Source organism: Microcaecilia unicolor, chromosome 1 (assembly GCF_901765095.1).
Source record: "Microcaecilia unicolor chromosome 1, aMicUni1.1, whole genome shotgun sequence".
Taxonomy (NCBI): Eukaryota; Metazoa; Chordata; class Amphibia; order Gymnophiona; family Siphonopidae; genus Microcaecilia; species Microcaecilia unicolor.
The window spans coordinates 282,182,846-282,195,101 of NC_044031.1; the positions used below are offsets into that span (position 1 = coordinate 282,182,846).

Genomic DNA, 12,256 nt, shown 5'->3' on the forward strand with positions numbered 1-12,256 from the left:
TTAGCACCAGACTAGCGCCCACAGTTGCCAGTGCCCAATGATCAGAGCCGGCGAGAGTGTGAAAAAACGAGCTCACTGGCTCTGACCGCTAAATTCATGCAAAAGAGGGTCTCCCGAATTCCTCCCAAATCCTCAGCAGGCAGTGTGCCAAAAAAGGACGTTGCCCCCGCGGCAAACCCTACATCAGCTTGGAGCTGATGTTAGGGTTTGCAGAGTAGGGGAGGAATAGGGGAGACCAGCTGACACAGCCGTGGTGGTCCAGTGAACCCCAGATCTCCATACATACAAGGGCATGGAGGTCTAGTAGACCCCCAGACCCCTCATACTCCCAAAATATAACCCCCACCCCCCAAACACAAGGGAGCTAAACCTCTCACAATTCAAAGCACGTAGCCCCCCCCCCCCCCCCACCAAATACCCTGGTGGTCCAGTGTGACCCACTCTGAAGGCTAGACCTCATGATCTACTGGTACGGCGAGGTTCCCCCCAACCCCCTCTCCTCATACCTTAAAGTTGAAGGAAGAACTAGCATTCCTTCCCTCCTCTGTGGGCGCTGGACATATAAGGGAGTCCCTTATATGGCAGATAAGCCCCATCTAGTGCATTCCAGGATGCACCAGGCAGGGCGTGGCACTGCTATTTTGAGGTGGCGCCCACAGAGAAGGGAGGAAGTGCTGCCTCCTCCTCCAACTTTAAGGTATGAGGGGAGAGGGTTGGGTTGGGTTGGGGGAGACCCCACCGCTAGACCACCTGGGCTAGTTTCAAGGGGGGGGGGAGTCACGTCGGGCATGTCAACGGCCCACTGGACTACCAGGGTATTTTCAGTGGGAGGGGGGCTATGTGCATGGTGTCGACTAGGCAGCAGTGCCGATGTTGTCGCTTTGGTGCCATCTGTGACCAGCAATGATTTAACACAGACTGCCTCTGCTGTGTCCTGCCTATGAGGAAAACAGGAACTTACATCAGGAGGCCAGACACAGCAGATGTCCCAGGACTGGTGGGAGCAGGCAGCCTGTCTTCTTAACTAGAAGTAAAAGTATTTCAAATTGTGACCATCACCTCAGGGACAGCACACACACTCCTTCCACTGCTGGACACTTTTTAAAATCAGACGGGCTTTTGTTTGTATGGTGACTCACTAGTACTGAGCATTTTACTTTGGGTGACAAGGGCCGCCAAAGGCAGCCCTTGCCCCAGAGCCTATTTTCAAATAGGGCCAGATACTTTGTGAAATAACACAAAATTCTGCAAGATGACACTCAAAACCTATACTGAAAACTAACACACCATAACAGCCCTAACCCACCTATGAAAAGAGAGTGATATAAATATTATACTGGGCCTTAGAGCACCAATATACCGGCTACTAGGAAACTGGAACAAGCTAGACCTTTCCTACACAGACACTATATGCTAGCACAGGGATGGGCAGCTTCAGTCCTCAAGGGCAGCAAGCCAGTCGAATTGTCAGGATTTCCCCAATGCATATGCATCCTCTTGTGAGAAATTACCTCAAAACGTTACAATAATATATTAACTAATTACCCTAGTAACTTTGGCTGTTTTTAATATTTTGTTATTCTTTATTTATGCTTTACTCCTTTACAAATTTATAAAACATTAAAACTCCCTCACCCTCACACTTTCAATCACACACATCCATACCATACTGACATTAAATTACTTTAAAACCACAGTGTGAGTGATTCAAACTTCCACATGTTCCAAAGTAAACTCTAACCTGTGCATTAACAACATCCTTTATCACTCCTTTCTCTGTATACGTTTTTTACTGTGATTCTCTTTCTAACAAAAAAGTTCTCAATGTCCAAAAACAGTCTGAAAGACTCTCTCTGATGTCAAAGCAGTCTCTTATCTTAAGATGTTTTCTTTTCCCAGTGGGTTGTTAATTGCCTCTTTCAATTTACATCCTAATATAATGGACTTCAATCTGAGGGCTGCTGTTTTCCTGGAAAACCAGCAGCTGCGCCCATAGAGCTGCTGCTATGATCCCACGTGCGGCTTTCTTTCTTTTGTTACTTTTACTTCGCAGCCAATTAGTCAGGGAGGCAGTGCAGCACCAACCAATAAGTGAGAGGCAGGCCAGGGAAAGGGAGGAAACCGGTAGTGCTGTAACAGAGCCATGACCCCGTCTTTACTTACTTTTAATTACTTCGCAGCCAAGTTGAGATCGTGGAGGCAGACAAGCAGAATGCGGTGCGAATCAATAAGCGAGGGGCAGGTCAGGGATGGGAAGCAAGCTCACGATTCAAGGCGCTTAACTTATGGCACATATTAGGCGCCACTTTCTTTGAAAATCTGTTTGGGGGAGCGACCCCTCCCCCTGCGCCCCACCTAGCTACGCCACTGGTCAGTAAGCAGTTTAAGGATTACATGGATAAGTTTTCTTGCTTGCATGTTTCACAATTTGGTTTCGGTAGGGCCCACAACACTGAAACACTGTTGCTAATTTTAACTTCCAAGTTAGGAAACAATTAAGTGTCAGCAGACAAACCATCTTGCTGCAATTTGATATCTCGGCAGCTTTTGATGCCGTTGATCATAGTCTCCTGCTGGATAAATTGAGATGATTGGTATAACAGGTCCAATTTTTAACTGGTTCTGTGAATTTCTAGCCAACCGAAGTTATTGTGTTAAGAAAAATAATTCCTTTTTCTCTTACTGGTTGCCGGGATGTGGGGTTATGCAGGGATCCCCACTTTCCCCTTTGTTTTTCAACTTATTTATGTCATCATTAGGGTCAATTAAAAATGGACGAGGTGCTTCCCTCATACACTGACATTTTTATGTTCGTTCCAATATATGATACTTTATCTGACATTATTGAAGAGCTACTGGAACACTGGACTGGAGTCCCCCGGACTGGAACACTGGACTGGAATCCCCCGGACTGGAGGACACAGGACTGGAACACACCGGACTGGTCCGTACAGCTTCACCTGCACTTAGCTACTGCCCTCCAAGGATAGAGCCCCTGGGTTCGAGTGGCCGGCAGGACTTACCGGAAACTGGATGACACAGGGACCAGGACTAGAACAAGCTGGCAGCATACTGAAACAGAGCTAGAGCTAACTCAGGCTTAACCCCCACAGCTGCAGTATAGCAGAGCAATTAGAGCCATGCTGGAAGCAACCAGCACACAGATGCAGCTAGCTCAGGTAACACACACAGCTGCAGTATAGTAAAGCATTTAGAGTCATGCTGCTGGAAGAAGCCAGCACAGAGAGACAAAGCTAGCTCAGAAAGGACAGACAGAAGAAAAGGAAGCCAGCTAAGAAGCTGACCACCAGAAATAAGGTAAGTTTGAGAGGGGTTCTGACCACAATCATGACAAGAGAAAATGGTCATCAGTAGGCTCCAAGTATAAAGACAACCATCAAGACAGGTTTCCTCCCTTCACAGTCTTTGTGAAGTTCATCCGAGATTTGGCAAAGAGGAGAAATGACCCCAGCTTCATGTTTGATATACCTGAGACTATAAAGACAGGCTACTTCTCAAGTGAAAGGTCAGTCAGGAAGTACAGCAACACCAAGAAACCTACAGTTGTACACATGACAGATGTGTTACCCACAGCAATCCCACCAAAAGATCGACCTCCTACTACAGCCAGAGTGAAGGATCCAGACAGACAGTGTCCTATACACAATAAACCTCATTCCCTTAAGAAATGTAGAAGGTTTAGGGAGAAACCCTTAAGAGAATATAAAGATCTGTTGAAAAAGTATAGAATTTGCTACAAAAGTTGCTTGTTTAAGCATATGGCTAAAGACCATAAAGCAGCCATCAAGTGCACAGAGTGTAACAGTGACCAGCATGTCAGTGCCTTACACACTGACAAGCAAAAGCCTACTCCTGCAGGAACCCCAGCCTCAGACTCAAGCCATGGGGGGAGAAGGAGGTAGAGCAAGTGTCCCCACCAAACGTTACCCCAAATTGTACTCAAGTGTGCAGAGAAGCAGAAGTGGGTGGTTGTGAACCAAGATATGTGTAGCTAAGGTATATCCAAAAGAGCAACCAGAAAAGGCAGTAAAGACGTACGCCATCATAGATGAGCGAGTAATCAGTCCCCGGCAAGGACCGAGTTCTTTGACATCTGAGGAGCTCACTACTCCTACCTCAAGACCTGTACAGGGATGACAAAGGGGACTGGGAAAAGAGCAAATGGATATGTGATAAAAGTGATGGATGGTAGCAACAGGACCCATCTACTAACACATGTAATCAGATACCTGACAGCCGAGAAGAAATTCCCACACCAGATGTCACGCAACACCATCATCACCTGCAGCCTTTGGACCCAAATGCCAAGATTTATTTATTGCATTTGTATCTCACATTTTCCCACCTCTTTGCAGGCTCAATGTGGCTTACAATACATCACGATGAATGGGAATACATTTAGAAAATATACATTTACTGGTAGAGAAGAATCTTTTAACATTATAATAAGAGACATGATAGTAGTATAACAAGCAGATATAATAAGCAGTTCTGAATATAGGTAGAGGAGTTATATACGTTCATATTGTTACTCTTTGTGGTATGCCTTGTTAAAGAGATGGGTCTTCAGTAGTCTGCGGAAGTTAGTTAGTTTGTAGATTGTTTTTAGGTTGCGCGGTAATGCGTTCCATAATTGTGTGCTCAGGTAGGTAAAGCTAGACGCGTGCATTTGTTTGTATTTTAGGCCTTTGCAGTTGGGGAAGTGCAGATTAAGGAATGTGCGGGATGATCTTTTAGCATTCCTGGGTGGTAAGTCTATCAAGTCTGACATGTAGGCTGGTGCGTCTCCGTGAATGATTTTGTGAACTAGAGTGCATATTTGAACGTGATGCGTTAAGTGGGAGCCAGTGTAGCTTTTCTCATAGGGGTTTAGCACTTTCGTATTTTGTTTTACCAAATATGAGTATTGCTGCAGTGTTCTGGGCTGTCTGAAGTTTCTTGATTATTTGCTCTTTGCAGCCGGCGTAGAGTGCATTACAATAGTCTAGATGGCTGAGCACCATTGATTGTACCAGGTTACGGAAAACGGTTCTTGGGAAGAAAGGTCTTACTCTTTTTAATTTCCACATTGAGTGGAACATCTTCTTGGTTGTATTTTTCGCGTAATTTTCCAGTGTTAGGTGTCGATCGATGGTAACTCCAAGAATTTTTGGGTGTTTGAATTGGCAGGTTCAGATTTGGTGTATTGATGGTAGTGAATTTGTTCGTGTTATGTTGTGAGGTGAGTATTAGGCATTGGGATTTTTCTGCGTTAAGTTTTAGCTGAAATGCATCCGCCCATGAGTGCATGACATGACGACGTTGGTTGATTTCATTGGAGATTTCCTTTAGATCTTGTTAAATGGGATGTAGATCGTTACGTCGTCTGCGATATATATGGGTTTAGGTTTTGGTTTGATAATAGTTTGGCCAAGGGTATCATCATTAGTTGAATAGAGTCGGCGAGAGGGGGGATCCCTGTGGAACTCCGCATTCAGGTATCCATGAGGCTGAAGTAGTCGAGTTAGAGGTCACTTGGTATGATCGTGTGGTTAGGAATCCCTTGAACCAGTTGAGAACATTACCTCCAATTCCGAAGTACTCAAGGATGTGTAATAGTATTCCATGATCAACCATGTCAAAGGTGCTTGACATGTCAAATTGTAGGAGTAGTATGTTCTTTCCAGTTGCAATCAATTGTTTAAATCTAGTTATGAGTGTAACTAGTACTGTTTCAGTACTGTGGTTAGACCTACATCCTGACTGGGAGTCGTGGAGTATTGAGAATTTGTTTAGGTAATCTGTAAGTTGTTTGGTTACCATCCCTTCCGTAAGTTTGATTATTAAGGGAATGGATGCTACTGGCCTGTAGTTGGTTATTTCACTGGCGCTTTTCTTTGCGTCTTTGGGTATGGGGGTGAGTAGTATGTTTCCTTTCTCCTTCGGAAAGAGTCCATTTTGTAACATGTAATCTAAGTGTTTCGTTATGTCTGTTATAAATTGTTGAGGAGCAGATGTCATAAGGTTGTTTGGACATATGTCTAGTTTGCAGTTAGATTTAGAAAATTTTTGAGCGTTTGGGAAGTGACATCCTCTGATAATGTCTCGAAGTTGGTCCATGTTCTGTCTGCTGGGTATACGCCAGGGTCTAGGTCTAAACAGTCAAGGATCTTACTCTTGTTTGGAAGAGATGCACCAACATTGATCAGAGCTTGAGGGTCATGTGCAGGTCCACTTGATGCTCCATATGCCTACCGACTCACCCTGGGATGGGCGAAAGTATGCGACGTCTGCCTTAACAGACTGAGGAGACCTAGTGTGAATGTCTACAAAACATGCATCTTGAAAAATGGGCGCACCACCTTGTTCAAGCCTTGTCATAACCATCTGCAAGTTAAGGAGATTTACAGCTGGGAAGAACCAGACCCTGGCTCAACCATCTGTCACGACACCTCTCCACCAGATTTAGGAGAACATCTAGGAATGATGACAACCCAACTCTTTCAGGATGGCAGAGAGTTCTTGAAAATTATGGATAAGGAATTCTACAAGGATGAGTCCTACTACTACTACCACTATTTAGCATTTCTATAGCGCTACAAGGCGTACGCAGCGCTGCACAAACATAGAAGAAAGACAGTCCCTGCTCAAAGAGCTTACAATCTAATAGACAAAAAATAAAGTAAGCAAATCAAATCAATTAATGTGTACAGGAAGGAGGAGAGGAGGGTAGGTGGAGGCGAGTGGTTACGAGTCAAAAGCAATGTTAAAGAGGTGGGCTTTCAGTCTAGATTTAAAGGTGGCCAAGGATGGGGCAAGACGTATGGGCTCAGGAAGTTTATTCCAGGCGTAGGGTGCAGCGAGACAGAAGGCGCGAATTCTGGAGTTGGCAGTAATGGAGAAGGGAACAGATAAGAAGGATTTATCCATGGAGCGGGGTGCACAGGAAGGGGTGTAGGGAAGGACGACGAGTGTGGAGAGATACTGGGGAGCAGCAGAGTGAGTACATTTATAGGTTAGTACAAGAAGTTTGAACAGGATGCGAAAACGGATAGGGAGCCAGTGAAGCGACTTGAGGAGAGGGGTAGTATGAGTAAAGCGACCCTGGCGGAAGACGAGACGGGCAGCAGAGTTTTGAACCGATTGGAGAGGGGAGAGGTGACTAAGTGGGAGGCCAGCAAGAAGCAGATTGCAGTAGTCTAAACGAGAGGTGACAAGAGTGTGGATGAGGGTTTTGGTAGAGTGCTCGGAAAGAAAGGGGCGGATTTTACGGATGTTGTAAAGAAAGAAACGACAGGTCTTGGCGGTCTGCTGGATATGAGTAGAGAAGGAGAGAGAAGAGTCAAAGATGACCCCAAGGTTTCGAGCTGAGGAGACAGGGAGAATGAGAGAGCCATCAACAGAAATAGAAAACGGGGGAGTGGGGAGGTGGGTTTGGGGGAAAAATGAGAAGCTCGGTTTTGGTCATGTTTAATTTCAGGTTGGCGTTGAGACATCCAGACAGCATGTCAGACAAGCATGCTGAAACTTTGGTTTGGATGAGTCCAACAGCTGGGTGGCTCCACTACCATTCCGGACACCCAGAACACAACTACCTAATAACAGAGAGCAAACGCTCTCTCATCTCACTTCATTGCGAAACACTTGAGAAAGAAACCAGACAGAAAATAGCACATTACAACATTTATGTAAAACATGCTGGACAATGGCCATGCACAGCCAGTTTCACTGTTAAAAAACAACAAAAAATGCTGGTATTTACCTACCTTTGGGATGTATCATCCACAAAAACCAGGCCAGATTAGAACTGTGTTTGATTCCAGTGCTCAATTTCAAGGCATCTCACTCAAGAATGTGCTGCTTTCTAGTTCTGACATGATTAACAGTCTAATAGGAGTCTTGGTAAACTTCAGAAAGGACCCTATCGCCATGACAGCAGATATCCATATTGCTTTGTCGTACACCCAGACTATAGAAATTACTAAAGATTCCTGTAGTACCGCAACAATGGCATCAACCAGGAAATCATAGAATGAAGAATGAGAGTTCATTTCTTTGGTAACGGTCCATCACCTGCAATAGCAACCTATGGGCTTAGAAAGACAGTCAAAGAGGGAGAAAGAGAATATGGCAGACACTTCATTGAAAGAGACTTATGTAGATGATGGTTTAAAGTCCTTACCTATCGAAAGAGACGCCATCGACTTGCTAAAGAGAACAGAAGCAATGCTGGCAAGGCCAATCTGAGGCTTCATAAAATTGCCTCCAACAGTCCAGAAGTAATGATAGTATTTCCTACAGAGGATCAATCATGCCAAAGATTTAAAAGATCTAAGAGTAGACACCCCTCTGCTTCAGAGAAGCCTCGGATTACAGTGGGATCTAAAGAGACATTTTCAACTTTGAAGTCTCCACCTGAGAAGCCATATACATGCAGAGGTATCTTGTCTACAGTAAATAGTCTGTATGATTCACTGGGGGGTTTGTGGCTCCAGTCACCATTCAAGAATGGTCTCTACTGAGAGAGCTTTCCCAAAGTACTGATGACTGGGACATTCCATTACCACCAGAAATGTGACAAGAATGGGAGAAATGGAAAGATTCTCTAAAGACTCTTGAACAACTGCATATCCCATATATGCATATCCCATATACTTATATGCCTACAGCACTCAGTACTGCCTCTCACAGATTGCAGCCTTCACCAACCAGACACCGACCACCAAAGTGCTATCAAAGAAACAGAACTACAGATTATCAGTGACAACTTGGCACCACCCAGGAATTTTGACCCAAGACTTCACTGGAAGAGAAGGAAAATAAACTTCTGCAGCAGAGACATCACTGAGCCAGTGATCCATACCACAAAAAGATGAGGACAACATGGACTGCAGTCCACCCCAAAGACCTTTCTCTCTCTTTTGTGTTGTTTGTTGTTTTGTTGTTGTCTGTCTCTCGTTTCAGCTCCTGCAAGACTACAAGAGAGAAGTTGCCAGAGCAACAGTGATTCGGAGACAAGCAAGAAGTTGCCAAGTTTAAGTTCCAGAAATAACTGGACTTTTGCATGCTTAATGTTTATAGTTTTGAGAAGATAAATAGTGCTATCTACCAATACCAGGCGGGAATGTTAAGCCCTCATATTCACGGAGGCAGGGTATTTGTGATGTATATTTAATATGAGTATTATTTGTATTTAATTACATTGTTTGTGTAATAGATAGCACTGTGTATTAGGACTGCCTTTCCTATAGTTTGCAATTCCTGTGATTGACTCCTTGTGAGCTTTCTCTATTGGCTATTGGTTCAGAGCTAGGGCCCAGAAGCATAGCTAGGTGGGGCGCAGGGGGAGCGGTCACTCCCCTAAATCGATTTTTTTTTAAAAAACGGCGCATATGCAGCCATAGACGCCAACCCAATATTTTGAAACCTGCCCTCCTGCCGCCCAGCCAGTGCTTAAAACTCATTTTACCTGACTGAACGGCAGTGAAAGAAGCAGAGGCCAGCCAGCTCGTCTTCAGCTTTCTCCTTCCCTCTCAGCTGAGCTGTGGTCCCGCCCTCATTTCCTGTTTACGCAAGGGCGGGATGCTGAGAGGGAAGGAGAAAGCTGAAGACGAGCTGGCTGTTCTCTGCTTCTTTCACTGCCGTTCAGCCAGGTAAAATGAGTTTTAAGAGGTAGGGCAGGGGACAGGGAAGAGGGAGAAATCGCTGAACATGGATGCAGGGGAGGGCAGGGAAGAGGGGAGAAACCGCTGAACATGGATGCAGGGGAGGGGCAGGGAAGAGGGGAGAAATCGCTGAACATGGATGCAGGGGAGGGGCAGGGAAGAGGGGAGAAATCGCTGAACATGAATGAAGGGGAGGGCAGGGGAGAGTTGCTGAACGTGGATGCAGGGAGGGCAGGGGAGAGAGGAGATTTGCTGGACATGGATGGAGGGGAGGGCAGGGGAGAGATGAGAGTTGCTGTACATGAATGCAGGGGAGGGCAGGAGAAATGCTGCATATTGTAAGGAGGTTGGAGGGTCTAAGCAGGTCAGGAGGAGGTATGGGGCCAGACGACATTCCCCACAAGGCCCTGAGAGAAGGGATCGGGGGGGGGGGGTAGGTCCCAAAACCCGGTATGGCTCCCACATGGAAGGGAGGGGGAAAAGGACTGGAAAGAGCAGCTGCTATGGCAGACGAGGGAGGAGATGCACATGGATGGAGGGAAAGGGAGAGAGAAGAAATGCTGGACAAGGATGGAGGGAGGGCAAAGAGAGGAAGGAGATGAGGGAAAAGGAAGAGAGGAAAAAAACTGCACATGGATGGAGAAAATAGGCAGAAGTTGGATCCACTGGACAGTCAAGTCTGCGGAGGGCCCAGCTTTAACTTATGGATATAGAGCAAGAAATGAAGAAGAAAGGAGGAAAGTAAAGAAATAAATGGAAAGGAAGCCCTGGAAACGGAATTTAAGAGGACAGATAGCAGCAGAATCAGATACTGGGCCAGCATGATCAGAAAAACACTTATGAAGTGGGTGAAGGAGAAGGACTTAGGAGACTGGGTAAGGGAGAGATAGAGGGGGAATGGGAGTGCTGGAAAGGGAATGAGATGAAGATGGTCAAAGCTAGTAGGTAGATGAATACTAAGGACTAAAGAGTGAGAGAAAAGTGGGGGAAAAACATGAAAGATCAGTGCCAGACAGATGCAGAGAAGGACAGGTAGAAGACAAGAGAAGAGCAAAGACATGGAAAAGCCAACCTGGAAAAGAATTTAGGAGAAGACTGACACATGAAAAGTGGAAAAGAGACTGGGACCAGCCCAACTAGAAAAATAGAATGCTCAGACAACAAAGGTAGAAAACAAAACATTTTATTTAATGGTTTTTAAGGACTAAGATGTGCCTACTTTGTGAAATGTACATTTTTTTTGTATAGATTTTGAGTGTCTTTTTGTAGGGTTTTGTGTTATTTCATAAAGTGCCCTATTGTTTTTGATATGCTGGCTTCATATTCAGCATTTTAGTCTGGTGCGTGTGTGTGTTTTTTTAAATGGCCTTAACGAATATGTATGAGATGTACATTTGCAAATGTGCCAAGCCACACCCTTTGCCCCCCAAAATGAAACAAACTATGTCCATGTCTGGTGCCTATTTTACAAAGTCTGCTCCCCCAGACATCAAAACCTAGCTACCTCTCTGCTAGGGCCAGCCCTCCCTCGCTGGAGCAAACCAGCAAGCCAGCCCCGCCTACTCGCGCCAGATTGGCGCATTGACAAGGAAATCCCGCCCGCCGAGCAGGCTGGCCAATCCAGGCCTCCCTTGCCTGCCTAGGCCGGGGGGATTGGCTCCAGCTGCTTGAATGGGAGGGACGGGCGGGGGATTAAACAACGAAACAGGAAGAGTCCAATGCTTCCGTTTCGTTCGTCAGAAGCCCACACAGTGGATCGGAGACTGTGTCCTCTTCAGCTAGCCGTCCTTGCTAGCCACCTTCAGAGACTGTGTCTTCTTCAGCTAGCCGTCCTTGCTAGCCACCTTCAGAGACTGTGTCTTCTTCAGCTAGCCGTCCTTGCTAGCCACCTTCAGAGACTGTGTCTTCTTCAGCTAGCCGTCCTTGCTAGCCACCTTCAGAGACTGTGTCTTCTTCAGCTAGCCGTCCTGCTAGCCACCTTCAGAGACTGTGTCTTCTTCAGCTAGCCGTCCTTGCTAGCCACCTTCAGAGACTGTGTCTTCTTCAGCTAGCCGTCCTTGCTAGCCACCTTCAGAGACTGTGTCTTCTTCAGCTAGCCGTCCTTGCTAGCCACCGTCAGAGACTGTGTCCTCTTCAGCTAGCCGTCCTTGCTAGCCCCCTTCAGAGACTGTGTCTTCTTCAGCTAGCCGTCCTTGCTAGCCCCCTTCAGAGACTGCGTCCTCTTCAGCTAGCCGTCCTTGCTAGCCACCTTCGGAGTCCGTGTCCTCTTCAAGCTAGCCACCCTTGCTAGCCACCTCCAGAGACTGCGTTCCTCTTCCAGCTAGCCCTCCTCGCTAGCCCCTGCTGAGACTGTGTCCTTTCCTGCGCTAGCCGTCCTTGCTAGCTGCCCTCTAGAGACTGAGTTGCTGACTACCAGCCAAGCCGACCGTCACCCCGCGGTTCCAGCAGTCCTGCTGGCCGCCTGCAGCTGAGGGCTCAACCCTCGGTGAACGGCGGTCGCCGCGGGTGAAGATTCGGGGTGCGCGGCGGTCCTCGGAGGTCTTACCAGGCCTCAGGGAACCTAAGGGCTCACCAACAACCACAACAGGACA

At 46.4% G+C, this 12,256-nt stretch overlaps 1 protein-coding gene across 1 annotated transcript in view; it reads right to left on the bottom strand.

Moving 5' to 3' along the window:
• TTC26 (tetratricopeptide repeat domain 26) overlaps positions 1-12,256 on the bottom strand; it is a 391,044-nt gene that overhangs the window by 300,718 nt on the left and 78,070 nt on the right. The gene's annotated exons all lie outside the window — the stretch shown is intronic.